This window comes from Tenrec ecaudatus, chromosome 9 (assembly GCF_050624435.1).
Source record: "Tenrec ecaudatus isolate mTenEca1 chromosome 9, mTenEca1.hap1, whole genome shotgun sequence".
NCBI lineage: Eukaryota > Metazoa > Chordata > Mammalia > Afrosoricida > Tenrecidae > Tenrec > Tenrec ecaudatus.
The window spans coordinates 153,579,163-153,593,253 of NC_134538.1; the positions used below are offsets into that span (position 1 = coordinate 153,579,163).

General features: G+C 44.1%; 1 protein-coding gene and 1 long non-coding RNA gene across 3 annotated transcripts in view; one reads left to right on the forward strand and one right to left on the reverse strand.

The window, feature by feature from the left end:
- The window catches only part of CALD1 (caldesmon 1), a 216,859-nt gene that overhangs the window by 14,409 nt on the left and 188,359 nt on the right, over positions 1–14,091 (forward strand). The window lies entirely within an intron of this gene.
- LOC142456585 (uncharacterized) lies at positions 7,257–8,937 on the reverse strand. Its single transcript, XR_012786076.1, has 3 exons — positions 8,782–8,937; positions 8,162–8,323; positions 7,257–7,838 (listed from the first exon to the last, which is right to left on the reverse strand). It is a non-coding gene; the product is annotated as an uncharacterized LOC142456585 (long non-coding RNA).

A 14,091-nucleotide genomic window follows, 5' to 3' on the forward strand; every position in this document is an offset into this window, starting at 1 on the left:
TACCTGGGAAATCGTGATTTCAATCTATTAATCGAGAAGTGAAATGAACATCCTTGAGCTAGTTGTAATCTCTCCAAAGTACTAATAGCACTAATTTTGACCCTGTGATTTGGTTATCATAAAAAGGACAGCTTGACTCAGCTCTTCAATAGGAATGCATCAAAGTCACGGAAGAGAGTCAGATCTCCAGGCATGGAATGGAAGCGGTTACAGGTTGGGCCATCTGCTTTAGTCTTCCTGTTCCGCATGCAGCTGTACTGTTTACATAAAAGCGTCTCTCCAGAGGCTCCAAAAGGTTAGATTTATTGAACCAGATGTGAATGAACATTTCTACAGGTGTGATTCTGCAGCTGAAAGAACATGTTGTACCAGGGATGGAGTTTCTGATTACGTAATCAATATAAATTACCACTGAACTTTTACAGAGGTTGGTAAAGCAAACATTTGTCATTTGGATTGGTCTCCTGGTCTAGAAAGCGAACCTACTTCACTTGGTGCCCAACGTGAAAAAATGTACCATTTAGTATTTAGAAAAGACTTGGTAGCAAATACCATGACAGTCATCAGACAAGATTGTTCCAACTTGAATTCTGAGGGGATTGCTGCTGATTAAATGGAAATGGTGTTTATGTGTTTCCCTTCATCAAGAAAGACAAGGAACAGTTCATAAATATTTATAAAGTCTCCAAGAGTCTGATGGGAAAGGGCCCAGAAGATGAAAATGATCAGAGACCTGAGGGCCGGGGGGATGGAGAAAGAAGCAAACATAGCAGAACTCAAGAGAAAAGAGGGGAAAGAGTGGAATTAATTAACCTAAAGAGAAAAACTATCTTGTTTAGATGGCACAAGACAGGGCTGTAAAGATAGATGAATTTGATAAATTCCAGAGCATCTTGATAAAGGAATGTAAGGGAATGTAAAAATTCTAGGAAAAATGTTTCTGGCTAATTAACTTTGTCTCAATAATGCACAGAATCCAAATACTTTGGGGTTTTTTTTTAAAGCTGTGTATTTTTAGGCTAAATGATATAATTAAAAAAAAGAATATTTAGCCTTTATGACACTTCTAATTTGCATAAAGCTTTTACCATTTAGTTCGACTGCTCAGATATTTCACATTCCTTTTAAGTGTTGAAGTTTCTGATTATATTCATTTTCAAGAAAATTGTGTAAATGTCAACCACAATAGTAATCTGTCCATTTCTACTTGTAAAATTTGTCATGTTTTTTACATGATGCAAGGGTATATTTTTCATAGTATTAAAGCCTTCTCATGGCGTATTCCATTCATTATTAAGTAATTGACCTTAAATTCTATTTTGTCTGTTTTTAATATTACTACATCTTTCTTTCATTCACTATTTATTACATAACATTCAAGTCTTTTGTTTTTAAACATTTCTTTATAATTTTTAAGTGGATCCCACACAAATAGCATATAAGTTGATTGCTGAATCCAATTAAAGAGACTTTTATCACTTAAGGTGTGAAATAAATCCACTGTACTTATTTTGAATAATAGCATGCATGGTGTCCTGAAGTCTGAAAACCTAGGGTAAGATTAATTTTAAATTTGTTAGTTACCTTTTCAAATAATTTGCTGAATATGGACTTTATGCAAGGTTCAGGTGACATTTACAGCGACCAAAACCAAACTCGCTGTCATTAAGTCACTTCCAACCCATGGTGACTGAGCACCACAGGGCGACCGCCCCTGCGGGAGTCTGCGACTGTAACGCTTTCTAGGAGTAGAAACCCATCTTTCTCCCTCAGAGAAACTGGCGGTTCAAACCCCTGTCCTTGTGGTTAGCGCTGCCCCAGGTGTAGCCACCACTCCACCAGGGCTCCATTTCAAGTAACGTGACCTCTCAAACTGAAGCTATCCATAGCTTCAATATAATAATTGAAATGACATATCATAAATATATTTCTATTATACATTTATTTATCTATTTTTCATCTGTGTTATTTATATATTTTATATATAACACACAAATATATTAACTATATATTTATATATATCTATTTGTTATATGTTATCTATATAATAATATATTATAATATATAATTATATATAATGTATTTGTTCCCCTTTTACATTTACAATTTTACGCATAATTTCTTTAAAAAATTTACAGGAATCTATTTCAAAGCATATGCTTTATATTTTTCCTCTAAACCCCTCCTTTTCATCCTGCAAATTTTTGTTATTTAACCAGATATTTCTGACTTGTTTTTATACCCTGAAAAATGAGTTGTGCATTGTCTCTTTTTAAAAGAGCCAATAGTTACAATAGTCTCCAACAAATAATATTTCCCTATTTAGTCAATGTCGCTCCTAGCATCCTATAGCTCTTCCTTCTGGGATTTATTTCCTTATTTGCTCAAGGTATCCTCCGCATTTCCTACCAAGAGTGCCACTGGGTATTACCTTGTTTTAGACTTGTTTTAAATAGGTTTCTGTCTTTTCTTTAGCTCTCACCCTTAGAGGTTAGGTTAGCTGGGCATAGAAAAATTTTGCTCCACACACTCAAGATATTAGCCCATTGTCTCCTAGCCTCTATTGCTATTGAAAAAAAGTCTGTGCCAGTCGGACTGCCCTCTCACTTTGCCAGTACAACTTGTCTTTTATCCCTGGTGTTTTTGTAATTGAAGCAAAATTTACATGAAAGGAAACACCAATTTTCAGTCTGCAACGGATGAGTATTGAAATACATGTCGTTGCTATTAGGTGCCACAGAGTCCATTCTGACTCATAGGACAGGGAAGAAATGCCCCGTAGCATTGCTTAAGTTGTAATGAGAAGAGGCTCTGAAACTTGCTCTTGAACCTGAGCTGCTGAAGTGACAGGAAGAAATGGTGAAGTCAAAGAGCTTCGCGGAAGATTTTGAAGCGGAAGAAAACAAAATCGATGCTTTTGAACTATGGTGTTGACAAAGGATACTGAAAGTATCATGCACCGCCTAGAGAATGACAAGTTAGTCTTGGAAGTACAGCCAACATCCTCGTTAGCAACATCCTCGTTAGACTTGAGGATGGAGAGATCTTGTCTCGTGTACTTTGTACATGTGACCAGGAGGAACCAGTACCTGGGGAAGGACATCATGTTGGATAAAATAGAAACAGGGGGACCCTCAGCCAGATGGATTGACATGTGTTCTAGGAGAACAATGATCGTGAGGACGGTGCAGATCAGGCAGCATTTCACTGTTGCACACAGGGCTGCCATGAAGGGGAACCACTCAAAGCCATCTAACAACAACAACAATACCAATCTTTATGGAAGCAAATGGGCGGGCCTTACTCCTTGATATTTCTTGTTCCACAAGAGCTGCTTTGTGAGTTTGAACCCCTGGCCTTTTGGTTAGCAGCTGAGAACTTAACCACTGTGCCACCAGGCCTTCCATTGAAATATATAACAAACCCAAATAAACAAAATACAACATCTCTTCCTTTGTACCTCTTTCCCGTCCGTCCATCTTCATTGCCCGTTCTCCCTGGGACATTATGTTTCAGATAGCATCCTGTTTCTATGATTCATCTAGCCTTAGCATAGATGAGCTTCCATTTCCTGGTGCCCTTTTACAGACAAGGAATTCTCTCACGACTTTTAATGCTAGTTTTCATTTTAAAGTTGGGGAGGGAGTAAGAAGAATATAAAGTCTTTTCTCTTGTAAAATGGCACTAGGAGAAATAATAATATTAAAAAATCTATAAAATTCATGGAGTTTTTTTCAACCACGCTGATGGACATAGTCATCTCGGGCTGCTGTAACAGAAATGCCACACGTCGATGGCTTTTCACCAAGAGGAATTCATCCGTCACGGTGTCAGAGGTGAGGAGTCCAGATTCAGAGCCCCAGCTCTAGGGAAAAGCTTTCTCTGTGCGTCTGTCTCCTGGGTCTAGGAGATTGCCAGCACAGGGACCCCAGCTCTTTCTTGGTGGTAGTAGATCCCTCTGGCTCTGTTTGCTTCTCTCTCCTTTTATCTCTTGTAAGATAAAAGGTGTTGCAGACCACACCCCCGGGAAATTCCACTTACACCAGATCAGGGCTGCGTGGGGATTATGGCATTTACAGCCCGCCCTTAATCCTTTTACATCAGGACTCATCCTGGTGGGGTAATTACAAAAATGCCTCCGTGCATCATTCCATTACTGCCACACCAGGGAATTGTGGCAAAGCAAAGCTGACACGTACTGGGGGGTGGGGTGGGGGGATGACAAAATCCAATCCACGACACTATAAGGGTAAGTAGAAAAGTTGGCCACTGCAGTTCCAGGTCACACATGGACAGGCTTACCCCGGGTAAATGCTTGGACATTGTCTCTGCAATCAGTGGATGGCTGCAAACAAGTTCTCTCAGCCATACATTCATCATAGTAATGCTAAGATATCTGCATTTAAAGACAACAAAACCAAAGTCCAACCACAGCATTGGGCCTAGGGGGTCTGCTGGGCCAGTGAAATTCAGGGCAAGCAGTTCTGCTCAAAGAGGTCACGATGGCAACTGTTTGGAGGGGAGTCTCGAAGGATTGGTCCTGATCAGTTTTCTCAAGGGACATACGTAGGATCAATTATGCGGACGCTTTAGGAAAATTGAAAACGGCGTTGGCAAGGCTAGGGAAGCTGTCCTAAGGAATTGCTTCCCTTGACAAGGCGCCTGCTCCGTCTTTGAGAGGAGCAAAAGGCTATCCAATGAGAAGTTGGTTGGGAACTCTCCCCCCTGTGCCCTACACTTGCATCTTGCCCCTTCAGACTTCTTTTTACTCCCTGAACTCACGGAGCATTGAAAAGGAACAGGACTCGCATCCCCGATGGAGGCCCAAACTCTGGTTCTGACATAGGGTAAATGGAGCACAGGAGTCTTCCCAGGGTGTGCATGGGGTGGGGGGTGGGAGGGCGGGGAGGGAGTTAGAGAGTTGGAAACAGCACCGTCCCAAGTGTATAGACCTAGATGGAGGATGTGACAAAGGACCATCTCTTCACCCTTTGTTTTTTATTCCTGAAATGTTCCTTGGATTTTGCAGGTCGTCCCCCCTCCCACACACCCCTGGTTTTGTTTTGTTTTTAACTTACTCTTGCGTAAATATCTTTCTGCTGACTTTCTGTCTTCCGGGAAGCTATCGCCTTTATCTAGAACAAAATGTACGATCAGCAGGGCACAGTCATCTCTCTCTTGTCAGTTTTAGTCATGTCTGTCTGTCTGTCTGTCTGTCTGTCTCATTTTAATTTCCCAGCATGAAAAGAGAGGCTTAGGGTAGTCACATTGAAAAGCAAAGACAGGAAGATTCACATTCCCTCAATTCACCTTGGAGCCCCCGGAAGAGCAGAGCCCCAGCGACTTACTCACAGTTTCAAAAGTCAGCGAGGCAACGCGGCTTTGTATTGCAGAGGTGATGAGAGCATACTTTCATTGCTAGCGAGCATTAAGCTGCACCGACAGAAATGGTGCATGGGAGCCAAATTCCACAAGAACACCCTTGAGTCTGAGGCTCTCTTTCCATCTTTTGACAATATTTAGAAAAACGAAGACTATAAACTTTTAAAAGGAATCTTGGATGGCTTATAGAACTAGTAAGGTCACCCAAACACTTAGTCGATATTGAATTTTCATGAAAGTATTTAAATTGATTAATATTACTCTCAGAGCTATCATAAACGTAAGGCTCATAAATGCTTCCCCAACATGAACATATTATGACCAGTTGCCAATTGCTGTCTAATCAACTCACTTGGCCTAATCCTACATTTTCAGCGAATAGACCTAAATCCTACACAGATGCAATAAATCAAACGGTTGGAGATAGCCAACCCTCTTAGTCAGTGCTTTCTACATTTCCTATTCCTGACGCCTGTGGGTGTTCAGAACGCGCTTGGTTGGGGATCGAGTCACCCTCTCCACCAGAAGATGCACTACCAAACCTCAGCTAGTCAGGGATATGCACACCCCACTTTTCTATCTCAGCCAAACACTCTAGGACTCCGCGTGTGCCCTCCAACAGGGCCCCGCGAGCGGAGATACACAGTCTGCAACCCGTGAGCCGGCCAATGAACATCAAACCATTGTCTTCGTCTGTCCTGTCCCCCCAGTGGTAGCTGAAGACCGTCCCCTTTCCTGCGTTTGCCACAAGTATGCGCTTGTTTTGGAAAGGGCAGCGGGCTCTGGAGGCCCCAAGCCTCCCAACCGGTGAGGTCTGCTTGGCTGGAGTTCTGCTTGCAGGCTTTGCATGTTCAGCATGAGGGCAAGCCTTGTCTCCCCATCTCCTTTCCGCTGGCGGGGCAGTACCAGGTGTGTGTGAGCTAGCCTCCAGGAAACTCCCGGGCCAATAGAGGAATGACCAACCACCCAGGTGGCATACAGATTTTTCCAAGCACCTGGCTCTCAAAAGGTGCTGTCGGCAAGGGTGCATTCCCTTCGTCTTGGAGATGGTTTGCCATTCCATGCCCTACTGATAGAAAGCAACCCGTAATCCAAAGTTGAACTCATACACCATCACAGCCTTAGTGCCTCTCACAGTAAGTGGGTTTCTCTTCCCAGGTCCCCGCAGGACTCCCGCCTCTAGATTCTTTCTGATCAATAGGGGGTGCTACTTTCGTCCCTGTGTACCACCAGGGGACTCCAGCCAGTTCTCCAGGATCTTTGTGCGCCCTGTCCTCCGTGTTGAGCACAATATCAAGCGCATCGGAAGGGCTCAGTCAGCGCTGAGCGACTTTGGTTCGCAGAGGTGTAGAGAGAAATGGCCCCTGGCTTTGGAGGGAAACTCAACTAGGGAGGAGGGCCTCGGAGCGTAACCGGAATTGGTTGCGTGGGTGTTTAGTGTGCTGAGAAGAGCTCTTCAGGGCACCCTGAGAACAGACACGCCCTCTCCCTCCCGCCCGATTGAGAGCCCTCAAGGAAGTCCCTGGGCTCAAAATGTCAGGTGTCACAAAGCATCCATCCACGCTGCTGCCTTCACTCGTGTGCTCCCTCCACAGTTGCAGCTCAGTTGACGGATACCTCGGGCATGATGGAAACACTCAGATAGCGGATCTCCAATTACATTGAAGCAAAACTATTTACAAGGGGGCTAGTAAAAAGATCTACTTCTCGGATGAGCTATTTTTAATGTTTCCTAAACAAATTGCGGTAGCCGGGCCAAGTCTCTCCCTCCGCTTGTCGGTGCAGAGGCCATTTGGACAGGCCCTACCCCTGAGTGGGTCCTCTCAGCCCACCGACTTCAGATTGGTGTGTTTTTATTGGAAAGGGTCAAAACATTTAGAGTCTGCCATCCAAACTATGTACTTTATTAATTTTTTTCCCCTTCCTGGCGTCAAAGCCCCTAAAGTATAAATCCTTTTTAAATGAAGAGGGCCATGCCAAAGGAATGAAACATTTTTGGTCTCCATCCAAAACCAAGAGATAGCTCTGGAACAGGAAGTGGATGATTTAAATTTGCACTCCGCAACTTGGCAAGCTATTTATGTTTAAGGGACTTAGGGTTAAAAGGTTTTTATCTGGCCTGGGAACAGTCCCTCTTACCCCAGGGTTCAGGGCTTTGGGGGAAAAAAAACACAAAAACTTGTAAGCACTTATCAAAATCTTTGCAACTAGCCTTTTTTTTTTTTTCTTCCTGCAGCCAGACTGTAACTGAGAACGTCACAGGGCAAAGTTCCTGGTATGTGGTCCGCTACCATCACTCCCTGGCTGCTTATGGTTATCTCGTTAGCAATCGAGCTTGGCGGAGCTTTGAAAAGTTGTTGTTGTTTTCGATCAGGAAGGAGCAAGAATGCAGGCCTCTGGGTCATTAAGGGCCTGTAACGAATTCTCCCAGGGCTGGACCTGGGCAGAATGACCACCTAAGCGGAACACAAAATCAGGGTTCAGTTGATTGTATGTGTGCTGCTACCCCAGGGCTTCAACCCTTCAAAGACGTGCCCTCACCACCACCCACCACCCCCGTTAAGTTAGGCGACTCACGTCTCTCAACAGCGCCCTGTGGACACCACTGTCAGTCCTCCCGTTCCCCTTTCCGTTCCCCTTCCCGTTCCCCTTTCCATTCCCCTTCCCGTTCCCCTTCCCGTCCCCCTTCCCGTCCCCCTTCCCGTTCCCCTTCCCGTCCCCCTTCCCGTCCTCTTCTTCTCGTCCAGCTCTTCTGTTCCTTTTTGTTCATTCTTTGTACCTCTTTTCCATTCTTTCTGGTGGAGCATTGGAGCCATTTGTTAACCTTTGGGTCGTTTTCTCTTGTGAATCAGGAAGTCGTTGGAAAGTTGTGATCCAGCGAGTGAGACGTGTGGACTTGGTGGCTATTGTGTTGAGAACAGACAGGGAATTGGAGGAGTCCCTGCAAATTAAAGAGAATGATAATTTGAAATAGAGGATTCGGGAGCAGAGCGTGGGCTGCCATCATCATCTATATATATATATATATATATATATATATATATATATATATATATATATATATATATATATATATATATATATATATATATATATATATATATATATATATATATATATATATATGACAGGGTGTGTTAGTCCGGTTAGTCTAGAGAAACAAATTCATGGACAGAGCGTGGGCTGCCATCATCATATATATATATATATGACAGGGTGTGTTAGTCCGGTTAGTCTAGAGAAACAAATTCATGGACATTCATGTGTATATAAGAAAGCTTTATATACAAGAGCAACTGAATATTGAGAAAACATCCCAGACTAGTCCAGATCAAGTCTTTAAGTCCAATATTAGCCCATATGTCCAATACCACTCTATAAAGTCCTCTTCAGACTCACAAAACATATGCAATGACATCAAATGTAGGATGAGCACAGGCCAGTGGGTGGGAAGTCTTGTGGATCCAGTGGTGTTGTAAGCATCTCAGCGCTGGCAGGGATTCCCCCAGCTCACAGCAGTAGGGTAGCTCCCTGTGTCTTGTCAGTTGCAATGTCTCCCAGAGAGTGAGTCTGGATCCTGCCTCCAGCGAGCTATTTATCTCCTTAGCACCTCCAAATGAGGTCATCAAGCTGTGACCTGACTGATAGGACACATTCCACCCCTCAACTCCTAAGTCTCAAATTGGCAACAGATTATGTAACTACCACACAGGGACTTCAGTATTTGCTAATCAGCTGGGTATTGAGAGGGAAAGAAGCAGTGGTGTGCATATAAGGACTGATGAGAACTGATTCTTAAATTCTTAACAATTTTGGGGATGGTTGTTCAGTGTAGCAATATTACAGGGTTTGTTGTATAAACACCTATAATTAAATTGATTTTATTAAAATAAAGTAAAAAACCTCAAAATCCATCGCTCTTAATTATTTCACAGTGATTGATACTATAGAAGTTATATATCTTTGGTACTTGTGTAGTGGAAATACTACCTAATGATTGACTGCCCTGTGTAAATCAATGGAAGCATTTTCAGAGGGGAGTTGGGCCTCCCTGTTCCCACATGTCTCAGATTGGAGAGTTCACTAGTAGATTTTTTACCAGCACACTAGTGAGATGGGGCTCAAAATTGAGGTCTGTTTTTTTTTTTTTTTGGTCTGAGAAAACCTGTTAGTATGAAATCCCCATGTAATGGGTTCAGGAAGAATGTAAAAGGAGGAGTTGTGGGGTGGGAACGAGAAGTTTGGTTTGTACATGTATGATATGACCACTGACTATTCTGTTGGAATTGCTAAGTAGGCTAGTGGATGTACAAATCTATGTCAGGGACGAGATCCCGGGGGACAAGATACACACGGGAGTCCTCAGCATTGGGATAGCATTTAAAACCTAAAGATAAGCTTGGCCTCAGACCGGGAATTTGGCAGGAGGAAGAAGAATGTCCCTGAGTCCTCCAGCATTGAAAAGGGGGAAGAAGAGGAAGAATTTGCAGAGTGGACCAAGAAGGATGCCCATGGGGGTAGGAAGAGAACCATTACAACCTGATGTGCTAGAAGTCACATGAAGAAAGTGCTTCTGAAATGATTGACTGGGGCCAGTGCTGCTGATCAGCTGAGTCAGACAGGAGCAGGCAATTGATCATTGGATTTGACAAGTTGGAAATATCAGTGATCTTCACAAGAGTTGAGGAGATGATGAGGATAAAGCCTGAAATGTCATAGGTTTAAACGCCATTGAGATGTGGTGTGGAGGTGAGGAGTGGGGCGGGAGATGGAGAAATCAGAACTCTTTCAGGAATGTTTGCTGAAGAGGAGTAGAGTTTGGATTAGAAGGCTAATGTAGATGGATCTTGAGATTGCTGAGAAACATGGCAGGAATCCTGATGCGTCATGTGGGGTTATGAAGGATTCTTGTGTCTGTCTCTTTTAAAGATGAGATCAAGAATGTCATTCTTGTATGCTGATGTGACTGGTCCATTTAGACAGAAATTGATGATGCCAAAGAATGGCGACAATTGCTAATGCCATATGCTGGGGTAGGTGAGAAAGGATGGAACCCAGAGCAAAAGGGTAGTGTTGGCTATGGATAAACGTGGGAGGAAATGCAGGCTGTCTGGATTCAGACAGGTGGATCGAACGATGTGATGGGAACCTGTGAGCTCTCATTGCAGTGCCTCCATTTACTCGGTGACACAGGAAAGCAGTTCACTAGTTGACAGTGAGCAAGGAAGGAGGAGGTTTGGAAGGCTTCCAGAGAGGAGAGGATGTTTGGATTCTCGATAGAGTAGAGTTGCCAGGTAGCCCTAAGACCTACTTGACATTCGTGATAATGAATTTTAACTAAAACCAGTCAGCATAACTGTATGCTCTTCTCCAGCTGGGTTCAGCTGCCTGCCTTCTACAAGCAAAGTAGCATTTGATGGTGATGAATCATGAAATGTCAGCTCGGGAGGCCAGATGGGCGGCTGAGTTATGTTGGAGGACAAGATCAGTGGAGGAAAGGAAAGCCAAGTGCTAAGAGGCAAGGGGATTCGAAGGATAAGGTATGTGAAGAATGAAAATGCTGAAAGATATGGCAGGAACAGTATTGGGAAGGGTTTTAAGCAGGAGCTAAAATCTACGCAGGAATCAGAAAATGACTAGGACATGCAGAAGTTAGTGGGTGGTATTTTTAGGGATAAAAAAATATCTACCATGAGCAACAAGGACACCTCCTCCCACCTCCAAGGGTCTGAATGCGGAAGGAGGGATCCATTGTGAGGGCTTCCACTGGAGCGTGAGTTGGAAAGAACATTCCCAGAAGAGTTGGAGGCTGCAGGGGCTTGGCGGATGACTGATGCTAAGTTCCAAGAGTTGAAAGTGGAGCGATATGGGGTCATGGCAGAAGATGCACAGAGCCAGTTGGCAATGAGAGTTGGGGTACGGCAAGGTGATCTGGACGTCTCTGGAGGCTTGTAGAACATGGAACCTGATACAGTGAGCCCTGGTGGTCCCTGGGGCCTATTGTCCAGGGAGATAGTTTGTTGTAGAGTAGGAGCTGGGGGGCCAGGTTGGGGAAGGGAGTGTTTCCTCCCAGGAAGACTCAGACTTCCTGGGCTCCATTTTAACTCCTATTGAGAGCTGGGTGGAGCCTTTGGGGAGGAGCTTCCCTAGGAGCTCACAGAGCTGTAGGGACCACTTTGCTCCTGCAAAAAAAAATTCGCTCTTTTCAGCACTTCCCTCGCCATGTGTTCAGAACCTAGTTACTGGTCAGGCTTCTACGCAACTCGAACTTTATCTTGTGTCTAGTTCTCTAGAATATGATTAGAATTAAATGCATGTTTATTGAATGATAAATTACGGTTTTAATAAATAGACTTTAAAAAAAAGCATAGGAAAACCCAAACAAGCAAAATGAGAAGTGCTTGTTCCCACCCTGACTCCCTTTTGACTCTTGGACTCAGTTGAGTCTCAACTGCAGTTCAAGTCTGGCCTCTTGCTTTCTTTCTTTATAACTGGACTTTCCCATCATCCCGTAACTGGATACAACCCATCCCAATAGACCATCCAGCTATGCAGCATCAACTGCCCTGAGCCCAGCCTACCTCACTGCTCACTAAACTCTGAGAGGCCATCTTGATGGAACCCACACTTGGCCTCCTTCTCTGATGTGCCTGGGACTAACTGCTAATGAGCTAACTGATAATTGGGAAAACCTTAACTAGCCAGAGCTATGGAGTCAATTCTGACTCAACGTGTGACCCCATGCATACCAGAGCAGAGCTGTGTCCCATCCGGTTTTTAATGACTGCCCATTAAAGCTTCATCTCCTCCACCGGGAGCAGCCACTGTTCATGTTGGCTGTGGTCCTGTACTATCCTTAGCCCCTGGTACTTCCTTGTCTATAAGAGAATAGTAATTCTAATTGGCTTCATCTGGAGAACTCGTGGAGAGATTGTGATGGGTGAACTGGGGGGTTTAATGTAACTGATGTTAACTAGAAGTTTACTTAAGAGCTTTACATTCTGTATTTAGAATTGTCTTTCTAAGATGATCATGATTTTCAATCAACCATCTTTTTTGTCCAGAGGTGGCGGGCTCTGATTGGATTACAGGGAAAGACAGTCAGGTGCTCTGAAGCCGTTAGAATCCGAGCAAAACTAAAGGATCACACAATACCATGGACTCAATTCAATGCTAGAAGTTAGAGTTCTGATCAAAGTTAGAGGGGGGGGTGGAGTTAAATGGCAGCCAAAATGATCCACTGAGATTTCACACAGGAGATAGGATCTTGAAGGAAATGGGCTTTCAACCAGGCCTTCAAGATCAAGTTGGTTCGGAGAGAGAAGGCAATAAAACACTTAACATGGAAGTATTTGCACTCAAAGAAAACAGCACAGACATTACTGTGAGACTGTATGTTGAATTTACTAGCTTGATGGCATGGAAGTGAAGACACAGGAATATTAAAGGAGAGGATGAATCCACAGCGGTGGGCATGGCAACGGGCCTCTTGGAACTTCTAGGGATTGCACTTGGCTAGTGTCTCAGCAATGGCTCTTTAAGATCGCGTTCTTGCTGATGCCCTGCTCTCAGCGGATTTCAGTAGGGATGCCCAAGCAGAGCCCATTCTCGGAGGTGCCTGGCTCCCCTGATGGGCCCTTTGTTTTTGTGGATTCCCCACGGGCTTTGGCTAACTTTCCTAGGACTGCTGTGAAATCTAAGACACTTCAACCCAGTCGGCCTTGTTGCTGTCCTTCACAAAGGGTGCGCCTGCATTGCCCCCTGATGGTTCGCTCAGGCTTCCTTGACTCTTGGTCCATTTTCCTTCCTAGGTCTCTTCCTCTTGCATGTCTAACGCCACCTTGGCACCTGCTTCTTGGAGAACCTGCGCTGACACATGTGTGGTGCTCTGGTGGCACAGGGGTTATGCGTGGGGCTGCTAAGTGCAAGGTCAGCAGTTCAAAACCACCAGCCATTCTTCATGAGAAAGACAGGAGTTTCTACTCCCAGAAAGAATTGAAGTCTCAGAAAATTGCAGAGGCAGTCCTACCCTTTCTATAGGGTCCCTCTGAATCAGCATCAACTCGATGGCAGTGAATTTGCTTTGGTTTTAAGCGGTGGCAGACCCCAAAGGAACGTGATGAAGTAGTTGTAAGGGAATTGAAATGTTCTTAGATGACTGGTAAGGCAGTTAGTGACCTTCTGGCACAAGGTGAAATCGGTGGTTTTGATAGTTAGCAACATCAATCTATTGATCATGAATATTCATTAAACAAAGTATAGATTCAAGAATGTCAACTCATAGGCAATTTGTTAATCTTTGTCCTTGCTTCTGATTGCTTCATTCATCTCCCCTACCTAATCTCATTTTCTCTTTCTTTCTTTGGTGGCTCTCCTATTCCTACCTTCAGGGCAGGAAACCCCATCATAGACTCCAGTCGCAAAGGAAAACATATGGCCAACATGAGCCTAAACTAGCGTGAAAGGCCCAAGTTACCTTTCACCTGTGTAGTATTTGAGTGCCTTCCGGTTCCTGGTTGTGTCTAGCGTGTGTAAAATCTTCCAGAATCACAATGGTTCGTCAAGGTTTCAACAGCTCTCTCTTTACCCTCCTGCTTTCCGCTTGTCAGGAGCCCCAGGCTTCAGCCCCGCCCTCTGCAGAGTTCCTGTCCTACTTTCCCCTTTGCAGCCTTTCCCTACTACCTAGCCAAAACAAACAAACAAACAAAC